This window comes from Crocodylus porosus, unplaced genomic scaffold (genome assembly GCF_001723895.1).
Source record: "Crocodylus porosus isolate Cpor-Errol unplaced genomic scaffold, CroPor_comp1, whole genome shotgun sequence".
NCBI classification, from domain to species: domain Eukaryota; kingdom Metazoa; phylum Chordata; order Crocodylia; family Crocodylidae; genus Crocodylus; species Crocodylus porosus.
The window spans coordinates 19,140,964-19,153,334 of NW_017728914.1; the positions used below are offsets into that span (position 1 = coordinate 19,140,964).

Here is a 12,371-nt window from a genome sequence, read left to right on the forward strand (position 1 = left end):
GAAGGAACATACCTCCACAGGCAAAATGCAAGCCAGGGTGTAACAGTGGTTGAGTTCTGCACCTCACCCCATGCTCCCAACCAGCCCGTGCTGCTGTGTCTTTCAGAAAATGGGGAAAAGCAAAATCACACCCAAGTTAGTGCAAAGTTGGAAGGACACCCTACAAACAGGTTTTCCCAGCCTTCATCATCAATCAGCAGGCAGCTCGCACCATCAATCAGCAGTCAACAGAGCAAGCATGGATGAGCCCTGCACTGAAAGCAGCCACCATTTTGGACATCAGAGACCCTCACACAACTGGTGAAACTCACTTTTCCCAACACCTTAACCCCATCCTAGCTGGCAACATCACAGACTTTGCCTCTGGTGTCTCTGAAGTCACCAGGCAGAGCAGACAAGACTGACTTACCTACATCAGCTCCTTCAGCCTCAGCCTTGGCATGGCTTGAACAAGTCACTCAAAAGAGAAGGCTTTTCGAACCATTTACAACCACAACATTATCTCCAAGCCCAGAAACAGCTAGGCAAACAAGCAGCATGCCAAGGCCAAGTTTGGAAAGGAGCTGTAATGAGTCAGAGACAGGCAGAACAACTGCTGTGATCTAAGCAATTCCTGCCAGAGAGGAGCAAGAGGGAATCAAGGAGGAGACTCCACCAAGGCTCTGGTACCTCTGACACCTATGCAGCTAGGCTTCCAGTTGTTCATGCCACAGTCCTCTTGCCCTTGGCCGGCAGGGAGAACAGCAGATGCAGAGGGATCCCCTGGGTCTCCTACCCCCCAGGTACTCCATCAGGTCCCAGCTCTGCCATCATACGCACCTCTTCCAGGCCAGACTTAAGACTCAGACCATCTGAGACTCCCAGCAAACCTTCACCATACGCTATGATACAAGGCCAGTCGGTGCTGGGGTGGGGGATGCAGCTCCCACCTGCTGTGCAGTAGGGAAACAGATTTACTCAGAACACAAGCAACAGCCATCAGGAAATGCGTCAGCTCACTAGAGTAAACTGTACTACGACAATGCGGCCAAACAGCATACGGGAGCTGCAAGACAGGGAGCAGCGCCTGGTGCTGAGTGGGGGGGGGCAGAGGCTGGTTTGGAAGGATGGAGCTTCAGGCAATGCGCAATGGTAATGCCTAAGCAAACATCGACAGGCCTCCCATTGAAACTGCTCTGCTCTGCCTAGGAGGAAGCCAACCTTCCTATTAGGCAGTGAATAAATATTCATAACCTTTTCATGCTTACCTGAGTGTGTCAACACCACATCCTCATTCACCTGCCCACACACAGAGCCGCCACACAATCTCTGTTAGTGTCTAACCAGACTGCACCAAGTATCTGGGTTGGGGAGGAAAATGCCCTTCCAGTCGCCTCTCTGTACTGGATGATATCACCCCACAGATCTCCCTGGCATACAGCAATGCCCCGCTTCACACCACTGTGCCTACCCATGTTGGTTTGTTGCATCATGCAGGGACTAGATAGCTTGAACAGAACAAAAGCCCCAGGACCCAGAGCTGGATGAGTCTTTCCCAGCATTTGGGAAAGGCTGGTCAGGGCTTCACTGCAGACTTGAGCTCTGAGCTCAGACCCAAGGGGAGCAGACAGATTCAGCTTTGGGCTAAGCTCTCATAAGGACGTGTGACTGGGCCTAGGCACACACAGTGAGGAACGGGCTATAAGCATGGAAACAACAGACTTTGCCTTCCAGTGAGGTCAGTAAAGTCTCATGATCTAAAGAGCAAATCCACAGGCTGGTAATGGTGCTTCTGCGTGTGCGTGTGTATGTCCACTGGTTCATGTGAAGAGGTGCTTGTTGTTTGCCTCTAAGTGTAAGTGTGTACATGTGTGTGTCTGTCTGTCCAAGGAGCATGAATGTGGCTGGCAGTGGGCAATGTGTGCTTTGCCCAGTGCTGGTGCTGTAATGGGAAATCACCATGTCAAGTTGGCCTGGCAGGCTACATCTGCCTGTCATCAGTCACACAGGGGCTGTGCCTCGTAATGTGGCTGTTTGGTTGCCCCTCCAGGCAGCCTCCAGAAGCGGCTTCCCCAAAGCTGTCATCTGCATGGCCTCTTTGTCTCTGCAGCCCCAGTGGCTAAGCCTGCAAGGGAGAAAAAGAAACCGGACATCAGTAGCCGCCAGGAAGGAGCCCCATCGCACAGGCTCTCCACCTAGACAACAACACTAAGCCAGCTGGCACTCGTAAGTGCCAGGAGTTGGGCTGCTTCTCAAGTCTTTGGCCTTTTATTGCAATTTGCAGCCTTGTGGGCTGGCTGGGCAATACAGTGAGTAAAGGGTGACTCCAGGGAAAAGTCTGAGGGAACAGGAGCTTTCCTCGGTAGTGAGGGGGAATCATTTTTCCAATCAATTCTTAGACTGGCAGATCTCTGGGGCAGGCCTGGTTCCCTGCTCTGTGTCTGTACAGCACCTGGGGCAGTGGGTCCCAGGGCGCGGTGGGGGGGTCCCAGGCCAATAGTGAGAGTGACAGAACGGATGGAACCAGGCATGGTAGGATGGCATCACCTGAAACAAGAGAGTGGGGCTGGCTAGGGCTCCCCCAAGGAGACAGAGGGGGACCACACAAAAGAATAAGACTATGAGGCTTTGGCCAGTCTCCATGTGAGCGTAGGGCTGGTCCAGTACTTGGAGGAGCAGACAGGGAGCTGGTTCTGTGCTTAGCTTGGCCTCTGACTCATTGAATAGCTTGGGCAGGTCACCTGCGACTCCTGTACCTCTGTTTCAGCAACCTGGGCATTGGTTGTGGGACACTGGCCAGGCTCCCAGGGGGCTGGGAGGTGAAACCATTCACTCAGCATCTTGGCATCCTCAAAGAGGAGGAGGACAAACAGCAGGTTATCGTTAGATCTGGGAGGTCCAGGACCAGGTCTGGATCTCCAGTCCAGTCTGGGAAGAAGATGGTGCTGCTGGCTGGGATGTGTTAAGGGGAGCTGCTCTGGCCTTGGGTGCATCTCTGAGAGGCTGACTTAAGGGCCCAGGGAAGTTTGCTCTGCTGTTCCCCAAAGGCTGGAAATGCAACAGCAGCACACATAGGAAACAGCCATTCTGGACAAGAGACCCCCCCCCCCAGTTTACAGGGTCCCCCCTCACTGCATATAGTAACACCCGCACAATGTCCACACATATGTAACAGCTGTATGCACACCTCCCACACGACCTACTTACCACTGCACATACAGACTTACACCACTCATACACTGGGTATGTCCTCATGCCTCCCCCTGCATGTATCAATACACTCCAGTGGTCATGCACACATATATGCTAGCATACCAACACGAAGCATAAACACACGCTCTAAACAGTGACATATAAACACACATGCAAAGTACATGCATATACTCATGGTACATTCCCACACTCATTTATGTGTGCACCAGTATGTACATCCATAGCGTATGTGCCAACAGGTACTTGTACACAATATAAATGCACATTGTAGTTGCTGACTCGCCCACATTCACAGTACACACCAGTGCATACACACATAGATGCTACCTCTGATCCCCACTTCAGTTTAAAAGGAAAGAAGAAAGGATCAGCTCAGCTCAGAAGGACCAGGGCAGAAGAACAAACAGGCTAAGGAAGATGACGAACCAGGTGAGGGGGAAGCAGCTGGCTGAGGCCTGATGTGGCAGAGCCACAGATTTTCTCCCGGGGCCACCCTGAGAAATGGGGTATCAACCAGTAACCTGGACTCCAGTCCCTGAGCTCCCCGTGCCCCTCAGAAGATGTTTTCCTTCATTTCCTTTTGCTTTCCCCCACAGCAGAGCAGGGGACGCTGCTGTGCTCACCAGGCCTCGCAGCCAAAGTACAGCACATGAGATCCCTCCTGTTGGTTTTCAAATGAAATGTCTTAACACTGAGGCACCTCTGCCCCTCACCATAATACTAATTGCTCCATGTGCAGGGACAAGCTTCAATAAGCCATCATTTGAGCACAGCCCCACAGTAGCATGCATGCCAGCCAGCCAGCCAGCCAGCCAAGCCCCAGTGCTTGCGAAGGATCTCCGTGTCTGGTGGGCCCAGCACTCACAACCAACCCTGGGCCAACCAACAGGGCCCATGTAGCCGGGGAAAGCACATCCTTCCTGTCCCCGCCCTGAGATGGCCCATGCAGGCCAAGCGAGCCATGAAAAGCACAAAGGATACTTTTTCTATGAACTCTACTCAGAACGCTCCAGCGTGCTGCAGTGTCTTGTACACAAGCGGCCCACATTTCAAAATGGTGGTGGTGGCACTTTGACTAAAGCCACTGAACAAGCTTTAGTTAAAGTGCCCCCGCTGCCATTTTGAAATGGAGGATGCTGAATAAACTAGACGCTGCAGGCATTTTAATTAGAGCTGCTTCTGAGAGCCACTCTAATTAAAACACCCCCTATCCATCCTGGGGCACATGCATAGGCCCCCAAAGAGACGGTAGGAACTGTGCTTCCACCGTGCGCCAATGCCCAGAGGATGCTCGAAGTCCAGCTAGCAGGAAAGCCTCTCAGCAGCCACCCATCTCTCTCCTCCCACTGCGGCTTTTGGCCTGGCCCAAGCGATTCGGTGGGAAAAGCCATGGCAGAGCGTTCTCGTCATCCTGAGCCCAGGGCAGCGAGGTCCCAGCTGCTGTCCCCAGGGAGGGGACGGCGGTCGATGAAATGCAACAGAGCGCTCCTGGAATGCGGAGGGCCGCGGGTCCGGCGGAGCCGGGAAGTGGAACATCTGCTGGGAACCGTCTCCCCCCCGCGCCGGAGGGGACAGTGCTGCAGGAAGGGAGGATTCCCACCCCTCATCACTCCACTTAGAGCTCCCCAGTCGCTGAGGAGAGGCATGAAGTGGAAGACATGCCTGGGCCTCCCCTTGCCATCTTCTCTCAGATACTCATTTTTCTCCCTTGTGCCTCTCTGCAGGGAGGTGAGGTGCAGGCCAGGAGGTTCTTCCACTTTCCCTGCTGGCCCCAACTCAGGTACAAGGCCAAGGCCATCCCAATCAGCAAGGTCTCAGGCCAGAATATGAGACCTACAGGTTCTCTCCTACAGGGCAGAGCAGCAAATGCTTATCAGCTTGAGACCCCATGTCTCCTCATCAGCCACCGCTGACACCGGAGTGGCACCAGAGAAGAGTAAGGCCCTTTCTGGCAGAGCAAACACACTTATTCCTGTCTTAGATACAGACATAGACCCAGGTGAGGGAGCTTTCCAGGCTAGAAGGACTTGCAAGGTAAGCAGAGCACTGAGCCTAGCCATAGTCGTCACGTGTAGAAGCGCTGACCGTGTACATCATCAGTGATTCATCACATCCAAGGCTCGCTGTAGACAGGTTACAAATTGGGTGAGAGTGGACAGGCCTCTGGGTTGAGGGTCCCTCCCCAGGTCCATCTCTGTGGTGCCTTAAGGACTCTACCATGAATGATACAATGGTGGCACTTGACAGACAACAGCAGGGTGCTCATGATGTGGGGCAGACCCCACTCTGTCAGTGCCAGGGTGTAGGCTGTGAGGAAATGCCCTGCTTCTTTCCTGCGTCTTTTTTTTTCTTTTTAGAAGCCCTTTTCAAGATCCGTGTGGATACACTCCCTAGGGATATTTTGGGGTGTCTCATCTGCTTTGATTGTGGGGAGAGGGTGACCGAGCTGTGCTGCTCCATCATGACAGGAACGGACAACACCAGCATCTGAGAACACTGTAACGGTCCTGTGACGCTCCTCCCTCTGCTCCTCTTAGCAAGGTGCATAGGTAGTATTGGGCCTGATCCTCAAAGGCACTTGAGCACATTGAAATAAAGGAGAGTTCAGTACTTAGACACTTCTGAGGAGCTGGCTAGCCCTGACACAGATGGGATCACTGAGGCAGAAGACTCACCCAGAGCAGAGCTGCAGGGCCAGCTGGAGTCCTTTGTTCGATCGCTTTCATCAGCAAAAGTGGCTTTTGTTTTCGGGAATGGCTGTCTCTCCGGGCCATGCCCATTGCCCTCGTACGCCTGATCCCAAGGCCGTGGGATTCTATGGAAAAGTGACCCCGGGTTTTTAAAACTATGGGTCCGTCAGGGGGACTCAGAAGAGCCAGGCATCAGTACTGTTTGCCTTGCCCATTCCCTTTTGTGGTAGCCAAAGAAGTTCTCTTTTGTGAGAGCATTTTTGAAAGGCCAGGTTGTTTCCCTTTGGAATATCTCTTCACTTGGAGTCATTGCTAATGCCAGTGGGATGACACAGAGTCTGCAAAACACCCTCTGATACTGCAGTCAGGAGACTGAGCCTAGGTCACCCCCACCTCCACCCCCCATGCAGGGCCAGGCAAAAGGAGCTTAGTGATGGAGGACCCTTTTTGTCTGTGGAAAACTTGGTACCAGGTGCCCCTTGCCTGCCCAGCCACCCTGGCTGCACCAACCAGAGAAAACAGCCTCTGGAACCAGCAACTTTCCCAGAGCGCAGCTGGCAAGCAGGAGGCGAAGGCGGTCTTGCTGGCAGGCTCTCCCAGCTCAGCTCGCTCTCTCTCAGCCTAGCCCATAAAAAGACATTCTGGGCTTCGTACAAAGAGATCCGGGATTTCTGCAGGACCTACACACGCTGAGAAACACTCCAGCCTTGCTGCTGACCCCACCGCTGCCCCTGGGGGTGTCTGGGAACAGGGTTGTGGAAGGGCATTTCCCTCACATCTGCCCCCACTCCCCTTTTAAATCAAAGGCTTCTGAGAACATGGAGCGAGAGAGCAAGATCCCAATCTGACTGCAGGCTGATTAACCCCAAGTTCAAACCTGGGCCCTGATGCTCACTATAAATAGCTCTGCCTTTCCTTTCCCATCCTCGATGGGGTCTGAGAAATGCCTGCCCTTTTATGGTCAAAAAGGCCGATTTGGAGTGGAACAGCCCAGCTCTCCCGCGCTGGGGGTGAGCCAAGGGGGCCCAGGCGACACAGCGCTGGGCCTTTGCTGTTGAGCCTCCCTCGCAGAGGAGCTTTGCTGGGATAAATTGTAATCCCAGGAACAAAGAGCAGGTCTGAGAAGTGGAGATCAGCGCACAGGGGACGGGGTGCTGAGGCAGCTAGAAGCAGTGGCTGGGAAATGCCTCTTGCTCCTTCCAAGGCACACAACACCATCTCTTCACACACACACACACACACACAGCACTGCTCCTCCAAATGCCCTGAACTGGTGCCCAGGCTTCAAAACTGGGCTCCCTGGGGGTCAGGGCCAAAGGCATTTGCCTTGCAAGAGCTTCCTAAGAGCAGGCCACAGAAAGAACTGTATATGCGTGTGCACAAGTATGCACACACATGTTTGTAATGGGAGGTTTGTTGTGGTGTGCTCATGAAACACATACATGCATGCATGTCCTCTGTGTGTGATGGAGTGTAGGCTCACTAGGGCAAAGGCTGTCTTTCTCCTAGGCCCGTCTCACGTCCAGCACACTGGGGACCCCAGTCAGGGCCTTCTGACAGAAAAATATTTGCTGCTAATAATGAAGTATATTTACATGTTGGAGCCCATGCTCTCTAGGAGTCAGCCAGAGCCCAGGCCTGATGAGCAGCTCTACAAAAAAGTAGCTTCATGCCCCTTAATTAGCTAATTTTGTAGATTAGCAAAGAGTTCTGGACCAGCCAAAGTCCTCGGGCACAGACAGATGACTACAGGCACCTGTGTAAATGACACTGGGTTTGGAGCTGGCGAAGACTTTTCTCACCAGTAAGTGGCAGGGCAAACAGCTACCCAAAGTGAGTGTAGACAGATGCCCCATCCTGGGCAACTATCAGGGTAGAGTTTTACCCCCAATGCTGTCAGCGGTAGCTCCCAACAGACTGAATGAAGTGACCTTGGCATAGGGTTTCACATAATCTATCTGCTATGTTTTTTACGCTGGCACGATGCTTATTACACCAATGTAAGCCCTGCCCCTGCTAAGAATGACACACAGAAAGAAAGGTGCAGAGATGTCACCTGCAGGGCTAAAGGTACATACGGGAAAATGGTGCCTCCCTTATGGCAAAGTAGAGAAATGCATCAGTGAGGGTACTGGTGAGTGCAGGGAGGGGAACAGCACCAGCAGGCAGTAGCTGGGTGTCCACAGGCACTTGCAGCTTTGAGGGATGGGCATGGTGAAGACAAAACCCAAAATTTTGAAGGCGTGCATTTCGAGGGAAAGGTGGCCTTTGTCCCTAAATCTTAGCCTACCAGGACCCAACTCAGCTTGGAGAAAGACCTCTCACTGGGGCAAGTCAGAGAGGTTGGGAGTGGGGCACGAGGGAATATGCCATCTCTCCCGGATGGGTCCCATTTTTCGGTTTGATGTTTGGGGCCTACCAAGGAAGGGCAGGAATAACAGCAAACAGGATACATGCCCTGCTCAAAGCCAGGGGGTGATTCCCAAAGTGCAGCCACCAATTCGCTGCAGTGTGACACTGTCGCCCATAAACCCACTCCCACCTCCAGTCAGCCTGTTTCCCTTGCTCCCTGCCTCCCCGCCTTTCCCTCGTCTCCCAGCCCAGATGAGCCCCACCCCACCCCACCGTTTCCCACTCTGCTTCCTTTCTGCCCAGTCTGTGTCCCCTCACTTCTCTCGCCGTGCCAGCACATAACCTGTGCTCAGTACAGCCCCCCATAGGTGCTAGAGGGCAAAACCTTAGGGGAAACTTAGCTCTGCAACGGGGATTTTAAAAAGCTTTAGCCCCTGAGTGGATCAAGGCTTAAGGCAATGCGCGTGCTGCCCCCTTCCCAATCCACCCCCACCTGGCCCGAGGGCTCTTGGGGCGTGTGAGCTGGGGGCTCCGAGATCAGCACTTCCTGCTCTGTTTACACGTCACATTCTTGGTACAGAGGAAATCACTGGGAGGGAGAATTCCCAAGGGAACGGCTGTGACGGCAGCGAGCTGGCCGGAGCCAGTCCTTCTGGTGGCTAGATCCATCTCACAGGAAGGACTGGAGGGGGAAGAAGAGGCTCAGAAAGGCAGAAGGGAGAGTCCCAGGAGGTCCATTCAGGAGGTCAAAGTCACTCTGATAAAATCCATGGCTATTGATATCCTGCTGCATGGGGATGGCTGAGGCCTGATGCAACTAATGTGCAGCTGCTGGTGGGAGCTGCTGTGGGGTCCAGCCCAGGCTCAGCACTGAAAATAAAGCCCCGTGCTCTCTATGTGAAGAAACCTCAGCTGGAGGAAAGCAGCTCTGCCAGCCCGTCCTGCAGATCTGCCGGCCTCTGCCCAGCCCTTGCCATGAGGTCAGAGCACAGCTCAGCCTTGACGACTGCTAAGCCACTCAGTGGGGCTGTCACCGAACAGTCAAGGTGGGAAGAGCAGGATGCTCTACCCTGAGGTGGGGATAATAATGCCTGTTACTGCTGGAGCTGTGTCTGAGCGGGACTGGGCCAGTCTATCACAGGGAGGGAGAGAGAACAAAGCAAGATCCAGTCAAAGGTCCCTGTCAAGGATGAGGCTGGTGCTCATTACACTTATCATGAGCAGTTCTTCTCTTGCATGTCTCCGCACTGGCAGGGCCAGCATGTCCAGGGAGAGCCTGGATTTCAGGAGCGAACCACTTCCCTGGTGGGCAGGGTGCTTACTAGCTCAGAGCACTGTGGCTCAGGGGCTTTCCCAGCATTGCCTGCCTGCTCTGGGGACTCTGTCAAGGGCAACGGGGACACCAGAAAAGAAGAGGTGTTGCTTTTGCAGCAGACCTGAGCCCAGAGCCTATCTTCTGCACCTGGGCTGCAACCACAGAGAGCCCCGGACACAGTATATGATCGCCGACAGCAGGAAGCCAGAAAACAAGTCACATCTAAAAACCCAAGTTTGTTTTTTTTCATTAAAAACCATGGATTGGGGGCCTTCTCTCCACCTTCTGGTTCTGAGTCTTCAGGATGCCCTTGGCTCACAGTTTAGGTTTTTTTCACAACTGAAGTGTCTCTCAGATCCAGGAACCGGGCACAAAGAAACCCCCCAAAACAGCAGGAGCTGACATCACTACAAATATCTTCATAGCACACTGTTATGCCTCAAAGGAGCTCTGCCCATGGCAGAAGGTGAACCTAAGACCTTGAACACCAAAAGGGAGTGCATACCGACACCTGGGGAAGCACTCCAAGCGCAGGGAACCAAGGGCGAGCTCCTTCTCCCATTTCCATCCCTCTCAAATGAAAACATGACTCAGACTCCACCAGCTCCCCCCTCCCACATCTCCACATGCCGAGGCTCTGAACGCAAAAGCCTCCAGCTGTCTGCTGTGGGTCCCAGGGAAGCTTGTTATTTTACCTCGCAAGCTAATTTGTTAGGAGGTGTGTGGTCTGCTCCCCTCTGCAATGTCTTCCAGGTCAGGCAGTGAGTTATTGAACACTCAGGCTAGGGCAGCTCATTCATAAACATTCATTCCCCTGACCCAAAGCAGGGGAAGCTCTTGGAAATGGCAGCTTCAGCTTAGTTTGATTCTTTGTGATTGATCCTCCACAAAGAGCAAGGCCTGACTCTATTAAGTTAAAATGATTCCTTTTAAAATGGCAGAGGTTTTTTTTTTTCCCTCCCTCCCTATCTCTATACCTACAGGAAGGGTCTTTATAACAAGGGAGAAGCCAACTCCAGCCCTGCTCTGGGTCCTGTGCAGAGCCCCATGTCATCTGGGGACACTGCGCAGACACTACACTTGTTGATGGACTAGGGTCCAGCTGGACTCTCCAGTGGCAACGGAAAGCTGAACACCAAACCTGAGCGAATGGAAAGCCAAGACACCCTTCACTAACAAGGACTCCCAGTAGCAGACGCATGTGCAGTGGTTTCTAATGGGTTATGCTTTCCAAGTTGATGGGATTTCTACCAAACCAGGGATCTAAGGGTTCAAGGTGGTACTGGGAATTAACTGAGGCAGGAAGGAGCTTGCTCTTGCAAAGCAGAAGGCTCCTAAGGCAGAGCTGTTTGCTAAAACCTCCCACTTGCAACAAAAAGTTAGGGCTCACATGGCTGTTCAGCTGCTGTTTGGCTCCAAGAAGCTCTGAGAAGAGGCACAGAGAAGTGTCAGAAAAGGAGCAGAATCAGCCCAAGAAAGAAGCAGGGTTGGAACTGGGAAGGAGCAGCAGGGAAGAGCAGGATGAAACACACAGCTGAGGAAGGAGACTGGCCTGGGGAAGGTTCACACTAGAACCTATTCTGCAAAAAGCTGAGAACTGACAGCTCAGTCCTAGGGAAAGAATCTGGCCCCCTGGAGACCTCCGAGCAACCGCCTGGGCCCAGCGCCTGTGGCCAGTTCCACAGAAAGAGCTGCTCACTGCAGGACCAGACTTCAGTCTGATGGACAGGCTTGCTGCTGACAGCCCTGCCTCTCCAGCCAGCTGCCATGTGTCAAGGAACAACATCTGGAAAGGCTAAGCCTCACTCACAGAAAATACGCTCGCTCATTGCCCTCAGCACAGGTTCTAGCTGGGATAAATGTCTGTGACCCTGCAAACGTGTAAGCACAGGCTGAAACTTCAGTAGTGGAAGTGGTCCCGAGGAAGTCAGTTAAACCCATGTGCGAGAGTCAGCAGCATTAGGGCCTAAGTGCCTGGTATTAGCATCCAGCTAAGACAGACAGCAAAGCTGTAATGTGAGCCCCTGCAGCCGAGAGCCAGCACAGATGTCTTTTAAAGAGGATACTGACAACGCCAACGTTCTGAACTGGCTCATTTGTTAAAAACTGCATTTCCTGATCAGGCCTCTTTAAACAGGAGGCGTTGAATTCCCCAGACCAACTGCCTGGGAGTAAAGGGGAACTAACAAAGCTTGATCTAGCCAGGTGCTGTCCAGTGCACAAAACCAACAACCCAGCAGAACTGGTGTCAGTAGGTTTCCAGAGCTTGGGTTGGTAGCTGCTACACAGCATTGCTCTTTGATGCTTGAATACTACTGAAGGGCTAAAGAAGACCATATCCAATCCTTAATACCAGCAGTAGTTAAATCAGCATCTTCAAAATGAAAATGAAGAGAGAAAAGAACAGGTTAGTTCACCCAGACACACACATTAATAGCTACATATGAGGTATGTGTACGAACACCAATGCCCAAAGATATTTACATATGATGGGGACAGACCACATACACACAGGCTAATGTGCACCAACATTCAGGGCCATAAACATATAAGCAGGCAGATGCACACAAAAGCTTATCAATACACACAGCAGCATGGTGAGATCTGAATACACACAATCACATACACACGCAACTCTCCTGCACATACCTAGACACAGGCCTAGAAAGCCTCGTATAGTCAAAGGACCATGCTCCTGTCTACAAATTCACGTGCATAATGTGGACATAAATTAAGCACCCATATGTCAGCATATCATAGATTTCATAGACATCAGGGCTGGAAGGGACCTCGGGAGATCATCGAGTCCAGCCCCCTGCCCA

At 52.6% G+C, this 12,371-nt stretch overlaps 1 long non-coding RNA gene across 1 annotated transcript in view; it reads right to left on the bottom strand.

Moving 5' to 3' along the window:
• Positions 1 to 1,443: 1,443 nt before the first annotated feature.
• Positions 1,444 to 12,371, bottom strand: part of LOC109309997 — a 17,680-nt gene continuing 6,752 nt past the window's right edge. The window contains exon 2 of the long non-coding RNA XR_002101109.1: positions 1,444 to 2,104. This is a non-coding gene — a long non-coding RNA (uncharacterized LOC109309997). The remainder of the gene's footprint in view (positions 2,105 to 12,371) is intronic.